This window comes from Bombina bombina, chromosome 5 (assembly GCF_027579735.1).
Source record: "Bombina bombina isolate aBomBom1 chromosome 5, aBomBom1.pri, whole genome shotgun sequence".
Classification (NCBI taxonomy): domain Eukaryota; kingdom Metazoa; phylum Chordata; class Amphibia; order Anura; family Bombinatoridae; genus Bombina; species Bombina bombina.
This window is the reverse complement of record NC_069503.1, coordinates 123,982,855-123,998,055: the sequence shown is the minus strand read 5'-3', so window position 1 is coordinate 123,998,055 and position 15,201 is coordinate 123,982,855.

Here is a 15,201-nt window from a genome sequence, read left to right as displayed (position 1 = left end):
ACCCAAGCCTTGCAAGAAAATACAGAACTTATCTCAGCTGTGCCCCTGCTTTGCAAAAAGCCTGATTTTTAAACATATCTACCCAAGCCTTGCAAGAAAATACAGAACTTATCTCAGCTGTGCCCCTGCTTTGCAAAAAGCCTGATTTTTAAACATATCTACCCAAGCCTTGCAAGAAAATACAGAACTTATCTCAGCTGTGCCCCTGCTTTGCAAAAAGGTAGATCCTGCAAGATAGTTATATCATTATATTTAACCTACCCTGTTATTTTCTGATGTGTGTATTGTTATATTTATTGGCTATTTATTGTTTTGTTTTTATGATTTAAAATGCATATTTTATTACCATTATGTCTGACCATTATGTTAAAAGTTAGTTTAATCAGCTAAGGCCATGTATCTTTTTTTGTACTTTAATGGTTTTATTCCCCTACATGAATACCTCTGTGTTATCTCTGTAATTTTAACTTTCCCTGTGTTTTTGCTTTTATGACCCTTAGCTCAAATGTTCATAGATATTCCCTCCCCATTCCTCTAAATGTTTGCAGCCCAATCTGACGCTAATTTATCTCTCTCCTTTAGCCTGATTTTTAAACATATCTACCCAAGCCTTGCAAGAAAATACAGAACTTATCTCAGCTGTGCCCTTGCTTTGCAAAAAGCCTGATTTTTAAACATATCTACCCAAGCCTTGCAAGAAAATACAGAACTTATCTCAGCTGTGCCCCTGCTTTGCAAAAAGCCTGATTTTTAAACATATCTACCCAAGCCTTGCAAGAAAATACAGAACTTATCTCAGCTGTGCCCCTGCTTTGCAAAAAGCCTGATTTTTAAACATATCTACCCAAGCCTTGCAAGAAAATACAGAACTTATCTCAGCTGTGCCCCTGCTTTGCAAAAAGCCTGATTTTTAAACATATCTACCCAAGTCTTGCAAGAAAATACAGAACTTATCTCAGCTGTGCCCCTGCTTTGCAAAAAGCCTGATTTTTAAACATATCTACCCAAGCCTTGCAAGAAAATACAGAACTTATCTCAGCTGTGCCCCTGCTTTGCAAAAAGCCTGATTTTTAAACATATCTACCCAAGCCTTGCAAGAAAATACAGAACTTATCTCAGCTGTGCCCCTGCTTTGCAAAAAGCCTGATTTTTAAACATATCTACCCAAGCCTTGCAAGAAAATACAGAACTTATCTCAGCTGTGCCCCTGCTTTGCAAAAAGCCTGATTTTTAAACATATCTACCCAAGCCTTGCAAGAAAATACAGAACTTATCTCAGCTGTGCCCCTGCTTTGCAAAAAGCCTGATTTTTAAACATATCTACCCAAGCCTTGCAAGAAAATACAGAACTTATCTCAGCTGTGCCCCTGCTTTGCAAAAAGCCTGATTTTTAAACATATCTACCCAAGCCTTGCAAGAAAATACAGAACTTATCTCAGCTGTGCCCCTGCTTTGCAAAAAGCCTGATTTTTAAACATATCTACCCAAGCCTTGCAAGAAAATACAGAACTTATCTCAGCTGTGCCCCTGCTTTGCAAAAAGCCTGATTTTTAAACATATCTACCCAAGCCTTGCAAGAAAATACAGAACTTATCTCAGCTGTGCCCCTGCTTTGCAAAAAGTCTGATTTTTAAACATATCTACCCAAGCCTTGCAAGAAAATACAGAACTTATCTCAGCTGTGCCCCTGCTTTGCAAAAAGCCTGATTTTTAAACATATCTACCCAAGCCTTGCAAGAAAATACAGAACTTATCTCAGCTGTGCCCCTGCTTTGCAAAAAGCCTGATTTTTAAACATATCTACCCAAGCCTTGCAAGAAAATACAGAACTTATCTCAGCTGTGCCCCTGCTTTGCAAAACGCCTGATTTTTAAACATATCTACCCAAGCCTTGCAAGAAAATACAGAACTTATCTCAGCTGTGCCCCTGCTTTGCAAAAAGGTAGATCCTGCAAGATAGTTATATCATTATATTTAACCTACCCTGTTATTTTCTGATGTGTGTATTGTTATATTTATTGGCTATTTATTGTTTTGTTTTTATGATTTAAAATGCATATTTTATTACCATTATGTCTGACCATTATGTTAAAAGTTGGTTTAATCAGCTAAGGCCATGTATCTTTTTTTGTACTTTAATGGTTTTATTCCCCTACATGAATACCTCTGTGTTATCTCTGTAATTTTAACTTTCCCTGTGTTTTTGCTTTTATGACCCTTAGCTCAAATGTTCATAGATATTCCCTCCCCATTCCTCTAAATGTTTGCAGCCCAATCTGACGCTAATTTATCTCTCTCCTTTAGCCTGATTTTTAAACATATCTACCCAAGCCTTGCAAGAAAATACAGAACTTATCTCAGCTGTGCCCCTGCTTTGCAAAAAGCCTGATTTTTAAACATATCTACCCAAGCCTTGCAAGAAAATACAGAACTTATCTCAGCTGTGCCCCTGCTTTGCAAAAAGCCTGATTTTTAAACATATCTACCCAAGCCTTGCAAGAAAATACAGAACTTATCTCAGCTGTGCCCCTGCTTTGCAAAAAGCCTGATTTTTAAACATATCTACCCAAGCCTTGCAAGAAAATACAGAACTTATCTCAGCTGTGCCCCTGCTTTGCAAAAAGCCTGATTTTTAAACATATCTACCCAAGCCTTGCAAGAAAATACAGAACTTATCTCAGCTGTGCCCCTGCTTTGCAAAAAGCCTGATTTTTAAACATATCTACCCAAGCCTTGCAAGAAAATACAGAACTTATCTCAGCTGTGCCCCTGCTTTGCAAAAAGCCTGATTTTTAAACATATCTACCCAAGCCTTGCAAGAAAATACAGAACTTATCTCAGCTGTGCCCCTGCTTTGCAAAAAGGTAGATCCTGCAAGATAGTTATATCATTATATTTAACCTACCCTGTTATTTTCTGATGTGTGTATTGTTATATTTATTGGCTATTTATTGTTTTGTTTTTATGATTTAAAATGCATATTTTATTACCATTATGTCTGACCATTATGTTAAAAGTTAGTTTAATCAGCTAAGGCCATGTACCTTTTTTTGTACTTTAATGGTTTTATTCCCCTACATGAATACCTCTGTGTTATCTCTGTAATTTTAACTTTCCCTGTGTTTTTGCTTTTATGACCCTTAGCTCAAATGTTCATAGATATTCCCTCCCCATTCCTCTAAATGTTTGCAGCCCAATCTGACGCTAATTTATCTCTCTCCTTTAGCCTGATTTTTAAACATATCTACCCAAGCCTTGCAAGAAAATACAGAACTTATCTCAGCTGTGCCCCTGCTTTGCAAAAAGCCTGATTTTTAAACATATCTACCCAAGCCTTGCAAGAAAATACAGAACTTATCTCAGCTGTGCCCCTGCTTTGCAAAAAGGTAGCTCCTGCAAGATAGTTATATCATTATATTTAACTTACCCTGTTATTTTCTGATGTGTGTATTGTTATATTTATTGTTTTTATGATTTAAAATGCATATTTTATTACCATTATGTCTGACCATTATGTTAAAAGTTAGTTTAATCAGCTAAGGCCATGTATCTTTTTTTGTACTTTAATGGTTTTATTCCCCTACATGAATACCTCTGTGTTATCTCTGTAATTTTAACTTTCCCTGTGTTTTTGCTTTTATGACCCTTAGCTCAAATGTTCATAGATATTCCCTCCCCATTCCTCTAAATGTTTGCAGCCCAATCTGACGCTAATTTATCTCTCTCCTTTAGCCTGATTTTTAAACATATCTACCCAAGCCTTGCAAGAAAATACAGAACTTATCTCAGCTGTGCCCCTGCTTTGCAAAAAGCCTGATTTTTAAACATATCTACCCAAGCCTTGCAAGAAAATACAGAACTTATCTCAGCTGTGCCCCTGCTTTGCAAAAAGCCTGATTTTTAAACATATCTACCCAAGCCTTGCAAGAAAATACAGAACTTATCTCAGCTGTGCCCCTGCTTTGCAAAAAGCCTGATTTTTAAACATATCTACCCAAGCCTTGCAAGAAAATACAGAACTTATCTCAGCTGTGCCCCTGCTTTGCAAAAAGCCTGATTTTTAAACATATCTACCCAAGCCTTGCAAGAAAATACAGAACTTATCTCAGCTGTGCCCCTGATTTGCAAAAAGCCTGATTTTTAAACATATCTACCCAAGCCTTGCAAGAAAATACAGAACTTATCTCAGCTGTGCCCCTGCTTTGCAAAAAGCCTGATTTTTAAACATATCTACCCAAGCCTTGCAAGAAAATACAGAACTTATCTCAGCTGTGCCCCTGCTTTGCAAAAAGCCTGATTTTTAAACATATCTACCCAAGCCTTGCAAGAAAATACAGAACTTATCTCAGCTGTGCCCCTGCTTTGCAAAAAGCCTGATTTTTAAACATATCTACCCAAGCCTTGCAAGAAAATACAGAACTTATCTCAGCTGTGCCCCTGCTTTGCAAAAAGCCTGATTTTTAAACATATCTACCCAAGCCTTGCAAGAAAATACAGAACTTATCTCAGCTGTGCCCCTGCTTTGCAAAAAGCCTGATTTTTAAACATATCTACCCAAGCCTTGCAAGAAAATACAGAACTTATCTCAGCTGTGCCCCTGCTTTGCAAAAAGCCTGATTTTTAAACATATCTACCCAAGCCTTGCAAGAAAATACAGAACTTATCTCAGCTGTGCCCCTGCTTTGCAAAAAGCCTGATTTTTAAACATATCTACCCAAGCCTTGCAAGAAAATACAGAACTTATCTCAGCTGTGCCCCTGCTTTGCAAAAAGCCTGATTTTTAAACATATCTACCCAAGCCTTGCAAGAAAATACAGAACTTATCTCAGCTGTGCCCCTGCTTTGCAAAAAGCCTGATTTTTAAACATATCTACCCAAGCCTTGCAAGAAAATACAGAACTTATCTCAGCTGTGCCCCTGCTTTGCAAAAAGCCTGATTTTTAAACATATCTACCCAAGCCTTGCAAGAAAATACAGAACTTATCTCAGCTGTGCCCCTGCTTTGCAAAAAGCCTGATTTTTAAACATATCTACCCAAGCCTTGCAAGAAAATACAGAACTTATCTCAGCTGTGCCCCTGCTTTGCAAAAAGCCTGATTTTTAAACATATCTACCCAAGCCTTGCAAGAAAATACAGAACTTATCTCAGCTGTGCCCCTGCTTTGCAAAAAGCCTGATTTTTAAACATATCTACCCAAGCCTTGCAAGAAAATACAGAACTTATCTCAGCTGTGCCCCTGCTTTGCAAAAAGCCTGATTTTTAAACATATCTACCCAAGCCTTGCAAGAAAATACAGAACTTATCTCAGCTGTGCCCCTGCTTTGCAAAAAGCCTGATTTTTAAACATATCTACCCAAGCCTTGCAAGAAAATACAGAACTTATCTCAGCTGTGCCCCTGCTTTGCAAAAAGCCTGATTTTTAAACATATCTACCCAAGCCTTGCAAGAAAATACAGAACTTATCTCAGCTGTGCCCCTGCTTTGCAAAAAGCCTGATTTTTAAACATATCTACCCAAGCCTTGCAAGAAAATACAGAACTTATCTCAGCTGTGCCCCTGCTTTGCAAAAAGCCTGATTTTTAAACATATCTACCCAAGCCTTGCAAGAAAATACAGAACTTATCTCAGCTGTGCCCCTGCTTTGCAAAAAGGTAGATCCTGCAAGATAGTTATATCATTATATTTAACCTACCCTGTTATTTTCTGATGTGTGTATTGTTATATTTATTGGCTATTTATTGTTTTGTTTTTATGATTTAAAATGCATATTTTATTACCATTATGTCTGACCATTATGTTAAAAGTTAGTTTAATCAGCTAAGGCCATGTATCTTTTTTTGTACTTTAATGGTTTTATTCCCCTACATGAATACCTCTGTGTTATCTCTGTAATTTTAACTTTCCCTGTGTTTTTGCTTTTATGACCCTTAGCTCAAATGTTCATAGATATTCCCTCCCCATTCCTCTAAATGTTTGCAGCCCAATCTGACGCTAATTTATCTCTCTCCTTTAGCCTGATTTTTAAACATATCTACCCAAGCCTTGCAAGAAAATACAGAACTTATCTCAGCTGTGCCCCTGCTTTGCAAAAAGCCTGATTTTTAAACATATCTACCCAAGCCTTGCAAGAAAATACAGAACTTATCTCAGCTGTGCCCCTGCTTTGCAAAAAGCCTGATTTTTAAACATATCTACCCAAGCCTTGCAAGAAAATACAGAACTTATCTCAGCTGTGCCCCTGCTTTGCAAAAAGCCTGATTTTTAAACATATCTACCCAAGCCTTGCAAGAAAATACAGAACTTATCTCAGCTGTGCCCCTGCTTTGCAAAAAGCCTGATTTTTAAACATATCTACCCAAGCCTTGCAAGAAAATACAGAACTTATCTCAGCTGTGCCCCTGCTTTGCAAAAAGCCTGATTTTTAAACATATCTACCCAAGCCTTGCAAGAAAATACAGAACTTATCTCAGCTGTGCCCCTGCTTTGCAAAAAGCCTGATTTTTAAACATATCTACCCAAGCCTTGCAAGAAAATACAGAACTTATCTCAGCTGTGCCCCTGCTTTGCAAAAAGCCTGATTTTTATACATATCTACCCAAGCCTTGCAAGAAAATACAGAACTTATCTCAGCTGTGCCCCTGCTTTGCAAAAAGCCTGATTTTTAAACATATCTACCCAAGCCTTGCAAGAAAATACAGAACTTATCTCAGCTGTGCCCCTGCTTTGCAAAAAGCCTGATTTTTAAACATATCTACCCAAGCCTTGCAAGAAAATACAGAACTTATCTCAGCTGTGCCCCTGCTTTGCAAAAAGCCTGATTTTTAAACATATCTACCCAAGCCTTGCAAGAAAATACAGAACTTATCTCAGCTGTGCCCCTGCTTTGCAAAAAGCCTGATTTTTAAACATATCTACCCAAGCCTTGCAAGAAAATACAGAACTTATCTCAGCTGTGCCCCTGCTTTGCAAAAAGCCTGATTTTTAAACATATCTACCCAAGCCTTGCAAGAAAATACAGAACTTATCTCAGCTGTGCCCCTGCTTTGCAAAAAGCCTGATTTTTAAACATATCTACCCAAGCCTTGCAAGAAAATACAGAACTTATCTCAGCTGTGCCCCTGCTTTGCAAAAAGCCTGATTTTTAAACATATCTACCCAAGCCTTGCAAGAAAATACAGAACTTATCTCAGCTGTGCCCCTGCTTTGCAAAAAGCCTGATTTTTAAACATATCTACCCAAGCCTTGCAAGAAAATACAGAACTTATCTCAGCTGTGCCCCTGCTTTGCAAAAAGCCTGATTTTTAAACATATCTACCCAAGCCTTGCAAGAAAATACAGATTTTATCTCAGCTGTGCCCCTGCTTTGCAAAAAGGTAGATCCTGCAAGATAGTTATATCATTATATTTAACCTACCCTGTTATTTTCTGATGTGTGTATTGTTATATTTATTGGCTATTTATTGTTTTGTTTTTATGATTTAAAATGCATATTTTATTACCATTATGTCTGACCATTATGTTAAAAGTTAGTTTAATCAGCTAAGGCCATGTATCTTTTTTTGTACTTTAATGGTTTTATTCCCCTACATGAATACCTCTGTGTTATCTCTGTAATTTTAACTTTCCCTGTGTTTTTGCTTTTATGACCCTTAGCTCAAATGTTCATAGATATTCCCTCCCCATTCCTCTAAATGTTTGCAGCCCAATCTGACGCTAATTTATCTCTCTCCTTTAGCCTGATTTTTAAACATATCTACCCAAGCCTTGCAAGAAAATACAGAACTTATCTCAGCTGTGCCCCTGCTTTGCAAAAAGCCTGATTTTTAAACATATCTACCCAAGCCTTGCAAGAAAATACAGAACTTATCTCAGCTGTGCCCCTGCTTTGCAAAAAGGTAGATCCTGCAAGATAGTTTCCCTCCCACCCTGCCCCTCACCCCACCCACCCCAGGCTCATTTCTTCCTTTATAGATAGTCTCCCACACTTCTTTCATTCTCCTTAAATGACAGCTGCAACCACTGATCAGCACATCCTTCCTTCTACTTAACCCTATAGAATAAATACCCTCTCTTCCTACATATAGCTATATATCACACATCAATAGTGTATATACTTTTCATTTTTATTTTTTATCTACACACCTCATACCACTAACATGAATCCAAATATATCCTTACTGTTATTCATGATAACCCTTTTCTCACTCCAATTTGGTTCACATAATAACCGCCATAAGCACACACCTCAAACTGGAAAACAAATTATCATACATCATGGCCTGCTCTGTTGCTGTAACTTATCTGCTGAGTGCTGGTGGAGGGTTATAAAAAATAACCCTCCTACCCCCACCTCACAATATTATAAAGTATCACATTCACTATATGGCCAATCAAAAATGATTTCCAAATTCCTATTCCTTATGTTACTTGCCCTTGCAAATGACGTAGAGTCTAACCCTGGTCCCCTAACAAATTCCATTCCTAGCCTTCCAGCTAAGAAAGGCCTCTCCTTTGTGCACTGTAATATCCGCAGCTTACTACCGAAAATTGATGCACTGCAAGCTTGGTGTTTACAATACAAACCCAAAATCATTGTGATTTCTGAATCGTGGCTAAACGCAAAAATACCTGACTCTGCCATTGCAATACATGGATATTCATGCCATAGAAATGATAGAGCAAAGAGAGGAGGTGGCATTGTAATTTATGTTGACAATTCCACAAAGTTCACCCCCTTACAAAAATCTAGCTCTCCTGCCACCTTTGATTTCCTTTCTGGCAAAATTGAGATCCCGTGCAGTAAATCAATCATTGTTGCAGGAATCTACCGCCCACCAAGCTCCCCTGTGCATTCCATTTCGGACATAGCACAGCTCCTTAGTGAATCCATAACTCAAAACCCAAAAAGTGAAATTTTGGTTTTTGGAGATTTTAACATCGATTGGCTGAATCCAAAAAATAACAGTTGTCGCTCGCTGTTTAAATCTTTGCATCTAACGCAATTAATCTCTTCCCCAACTCGCATAAACATCAAAAGCCATAATCATACCCTGCTCGACTGGATTCTCTCCACTTCTCCTGACCGAATCCAGGAGGCAGGTGTTCTCCCTAACAATTTCAGTGACCACTGCTTAGTGTACTGCGTGCGCAAAATAAAGGCAACTAAATCCTCTCCCAAGGTTACAATCACCAGGTCCTTCAAAAAAATCTTCAATCATTTCTAAATGACATCAAGAACCTCCCCTGGCACAGATTAAACCTAATCCCAGATCTAGACTCTGCAGTTGAATTCTTTCAGTCTGAACTCCTACAAGTTTGGAATTTACATGCACCGCTGCGTAAGGTGAGAGTAAAAGGAGCACACTTGAATTGGATCACAGCTGACCTCATTCAAATGTACCAATTTCGGGATTCATTGTGGTCAAAGTTCAAGCATACTGGCTCTATGAATGATCACTGTGTATATAGAAAATGGCGAAATATATGTACTAAACAAACAAAATTGGCTAAGGCGCAATATTTCTGTGAAAATCTGAACAATAATATATGTAACCCTAGAAAGTTTTGGAAACTCATAAATAACTTACAAAATCCACCAATCCACTCCCAACCCTCCACTGTCAATGTGGATAACCAAAACCTGCAACTCCCCTTAGAAGTAGCAAATGCCTTTAACAATTATTTTGTAGGATGCTCCACCACCCTGATTGACAAACTAACAAATGGCACGCATCCTGAAGCTACAAATGTGGATCAGGCCCCACTAAAACAGCAAAGACCCAATATAGAAAAGTTCAATTTTAGACCTGTACCCTTCAATGTCATTAAGAAACACCTCGATAATCTAAAAATGAAAAACCAGTCAGGACCTGATCAAATCCCAGCAATGCTGTTGAAGCTCAGTGCGCCGGCAATTGCTAAGCCTGTTGCAACCCTAATTAACGAATCCTTGGTGTCTGGATACATACCCAAACTCTGGAAAACTGCAAGAGTAGTGCCTATTCATAAAAGTGGGGAGTTAACCTTGGTTTCTAACTATCGTCCTATATCACTGCTCCCTGTATTGTCAAAAATCCTAGAAAAATGCGTCCATACGCAATTATGCGAGTATTACCAACTTTCTAACTATCTGACCCCTGATCAATCAGGTTTCAGACCGAATCACTCCACTACAACTGCCCTCCTAAAAGTTTGCAACGACATCCAAACTGCCATGGAACAAGGAGACCTAACTGGAGCTATTTTCCTTGATTTTGCAAAGGCTTTTGACACAGTGGACCATGACCTACTACTTCTCAAACTAAAAAACTCTGGTATTGCTGATCACCCGTTAACCTGGTTTAAATCATATGTATCGGATCGATCACAATATGTCTCTGTCTCTAACATTGACTCCCTCCCTCTCCCAGTCACATGTGGTGTTCCCCAAGGTTCCATTCTCGGCCCCCTACTATTCACATTATTTATAAATGATTTGCCTAATGTCTGCAAATCCTCAACTGTACACATGTACGCAGACGACACGGTAATCTATGCAAACAAATCTGATCTGCTGCAGCTTGAAACAGTGCTCCAAGACCAGTTCACAGAGGTAGAAAAGTGGATCTCGAAAAACAAACTCTTCCTAAACACTGACAAAACGGTCACAATGATCTTTGGAATGGGACCTAAAATACATAAATTACAAAATTCCCATCTTCGCATCAAAACAAAATCCAATTGCACTCTGACCGCAGTCCACTCTTTTAAATACTTAGGTATGTTGTTAGACCCCAATCTATCTTTTGGACTCCACATAGAAAAAATTGCCTCTAAACTTTATCCAAAACTAGGTGCCCTGTACAGAAACAAATCTTGCCTCAGCCCTACAGTAAAGGAAAAGATTGTACAGCAAATGCTGATGCCTATCTTGGATTATGGGGACATAGTATATGCACCTGCTCCGCAAACTCACCTTAATAAACTAAATACGTTATATAACTCGCTCTGCCGCTTTGTGCTACAATGTAACTACAGGACCCACCATTGTGACATGCTAAAAGAACTAAACTGGCTGTCGCTGGAATCCAGACGCACCCTCCATCTTTCCTGCCTTGTCTTTAAGAGCCTTTCTGGGAAGCTCCCACCCTACCTGAGCAGAATGCTCTCCCCTGCTATTCCCACCTCCTATAACCTCCAATCCAATAACAGCACATTATTTAGCTTGCCTCAATACAAAAAGAAAGCAGCTTGATCCTCCTTTTCCTACAGAGCGCCACTATTATGGAATGACCTCCCTCACACTTTAAAAACTTCCCCAAGCCTAAAATCCTTTAAGAGATCCCTCTATACATATCTCAAAACAGAATGCTCCTGTCATGGTTGATTAAATATTTCATACCTGCTCTGTTAAATGTTTGCATATAATGTGTATTTTTATTATTGTTTTTGTATTTTATTGTACCCTATTGTATCAATGCAATGTTTTGTGATCCCAGGACATACTTGAAAACGAGAGAAATCTCAATGTATCCTTCCTGGTAAAATATTTTATAAATAAATAAATAAATAAATATCCCTGCCACGTATTCCTGGGCGTAATGTTTCCAGTCCCCAGAACTTAAAAGTATTTGTTTTTCCTTCATGACAGTGTAGGAAGTGCCTGGCAACACTGGTAATTTGTTTGCCCTTTTCTACATCCTTTGCTGCGTTCCTAATGTTGCTTAGGTGCTCAGTGATTCTAACCCCCATTTGTCTAGTGGTCATACCTACATAAAAACAATTGCAGCTGCATGATAGACAGTAGATCACATTAGATGTCTTACAAGTAATGTGATTCTGAATAGTCCATTTTCTGTTAAATCTATCCAACATATATTTCTTTTTAACCATATATGTGCAGTTTTTACAATTGCCGCATGCTATAGATCCCTTGTAGATCAGGGCTTTTTTGGCATTTCTGTCAAAATGACTGGATGTTAGTTGATCCCTGAGGTTGTTTGCGCGTCTATAGGTGCATAAAGGATTCTGTGGGATAATGGAGTTAAGCTGTTCATCTAGTTGTAAGATATGCCAATGTGTGGACAGTATATTAGATACCTGTTGGCTTTGGTTGCAATATGTGGAGATGAATCTTAATGGGTTGGAATTGGATTGTAACTTTTTGGGTCTCAAAAGTTCCTCCCTATTTTTGTGTAGTGCTTTCTGATAGGCTCTCTTCAGAGACTTTCTAGAATAACCCCTTAGAAGTAGTCTATTCCTTAGTTCATTAGCAGCCTTTTGGAAGGATTCTAGTGATGAAGAATTTCTGCGAATCCTTAAATACTCCCCAGTTGGTAAACTCCTAATAGTATTAGGGTGATGGAAACTGTTAGCATTAAGGATATTGTTCGTAGCTGTGGGCTTTCTAAAGGTTTCTGTCTCTAGATTATTGTTACTCTTACGAATAGATAAATCTAGAAATTCTACCTTGCCATCATCACAAGTCATAGTTAGATATAATCCAAAAGGATTGTCATTAAGTATAGCAATAAACTCATGGAGTAATTCTATAGAGCCCTCCCATATGAACAAGATATCGTCTATATACCTGGACCAGTGGGTGATGTGTTTGGTAAACTGTAAAAGGTTCTTATGAAAGACCACAGTTTCCTCCCACCAGCCCAGGTATATATTTGCGTAAGTAGGGGCGCAAGATGTCCCCATCGCAGTTCCGCATATTTGAAGGTAAAACTTTCCATCAAAAACAAAGTAGTTGTGTTCTAGTACAAATTCTAACAGGTCAATGATGAATTGTTTGGTTTCATCTGTTAGATCTTGGTTTTTTGATAGGAAGTAGGACACTGCTTGACAACCCCACTTTTTATCTATACTTGTATACAGAGACTCTACGTCGCACGTTACTAATAAGGACTCTGGTCTTACAGTAAGTGTGTTTATTTTATTTAATACGTGCATAGTGTCTCTGGTGTGGGAGGTCAAAGCATCCACTATATACCTAAGCCTGGCATCCACATATCTACTGGCCTTTTCAGTCATTGATCCAATGCCAGAGACAATGGGTCTTCCTGGTGGGCATTCCAGATTTTTGTGGATCTTAGGTAATAAATAAAGTGTTGCTATTGTAGGATGTTTCACATCTAGAAATTGTTGCTCTTTTTTATCAATGATGCCTTCAGCAGCAGCTGTACAGTTCAATTTTTTATACTGTTTCAGAAAATCCTCCGTTGGGTTCCCAAAAAGACTTTTATAATTTTTAGGGTTATTCAATTGTTTCTTAACCTCAGTGATATACATATGAGTGGGCCATATGACAATATTACCTCCCTTGTCACTCTGTTTAATTTGAACATCTGTCCATTGTTTCATAGATTTTAGTGCTAGTTTTTCTTCTTCATAAAGATTGTCAGCCAATGTATCCATTTCTGGTGGAATTGCTAATATATCTTTACACACTAAATCAAGAAATGTGGCAGTGTTATGTGAGGTACTAGGTGGGGGTATGAATTTGGATTTGGTTTTTAATACATCACGCCACTTAGTATCACTATATAAAGTCTCTTTGGGGTCCCTTTCAGACTCTTCTAGAAGGAAGATAAGATCTTTTATTGCTGTCACATCATTGCTGTCTAAACCCTCTATGTCTGAACTGGAGGAAAAATATTTCTTAAGCAGTATTTTTCTTGCAAATAAATGTACGTCTTTGATAGTCTCAAACTTGTCAAGTTGAGCTGTGGGGACAAATGACAGGCCTTTTTTTAAAACTGTGATCTGAGTCTCAGTTAAAATTTTGTCTGATAAGTTAATTATATTTAATTCTTTTTGACTTGTTTCTTTTTGGGGAATGATTTCTGTTTGAATTTGACTTGTTTTCTGGTTTTGGGTCTGTCTACCTCTACCTCTTCGAATTCTACGCCTAAAGGGATATCCCCAGTGTTATTATGTGGGGTAATTCTCCTGCGTAGAATAGATTTAGGTCTTACTTCATCTTCAGAATTGTCACCATCTGTGGTTTCACAGTCTCTGTCAGAATAATCTGAATCTATACTGTTAGGTTTAATATTCCATGAGTAAACGGATTTATTAGCATAATCAGTCAAGTCTCTGTCAATCTTTTTTTTCTTTTTTATTTGCAATGTATTTGGCAAACCTCCCTACTTCTTCCTTTGTTTTAGCATAGGATTTCTGAAAGTCTTCCTTGGACTCATGTTGTTCAAGTTCACTGGCTATTTTATTTATTTCCTCATTTAGCTCACTTAATTTATCCATTTCATGCTCTACCAAATATCCTATAAGTTTGAATGAACATTCAGATAGAGCATCTTCCCATTTAGATTTAAGTGTGGGTTTAAGATCTTGGAATGTGGGAAATTTTTTTAACCTAAGGCCCCTAGGTATAACTTGGTTGTCTTTGTAGAAATTAAACATTCCTATGTTCCATTGCCTCTTTATTTGACGTTTGCGAATACGTTTTAAATTTTTAAGAGATAGTAACCATTCCCCTATTTGTGTGTTGTCATTCAATTGTGTTTTTATTTTGTAAGTCAATTGTTAATTTTTTTAATATCCTCATACCATTGGAGCATTTCTGCTCCCAAATCAAAGCCTGCCATGGGTAGTAAGTGGTAATAATTTAAATCACGTGCTCAAGAAATAAAGAAAAAATGTGGTTTACCCACTAAGTAACATCTATAGAGAAACAATTTAATCTGGCACTGTGAAGATAATATGGTAGGAAAAAGGGATGTAATATTCCCTGGTGCTAACCATTGATGTAGATACTTAGAGCAAGGATAAGGGGAAGACTGGACAAGAAGGGGTTAATTAGCACTCATTCCTGTAATTGTTAGTAACTATGTTGAAATATTCAACTAATGTGAAGGGATATAATTAAGTTAAAACTTATATTTTATTAAACCACTATTTAAAAAAAAGAGTGTAAATTATACTCTCACCATTACAAGGATACCCCACACTAACACTCCACACTGTTACCAATGAATGTCACACTGCAATATACCCAGACAGTAGACAAAGGTTCCACCACCCCCTGTATTCCTGGCCAGTAACAGGATACGCTGGCTTCAGGTGACAGGGATGGCTTCTATTCTGTGTATACACGTCCCTTGCGGTGGATTACCTATTGCATTGGTAAACTGAATAGAAAACGTTAAAAATACTTATATTTAAATAAGCATGTGGTAAAGTTGGGCACAAACGCG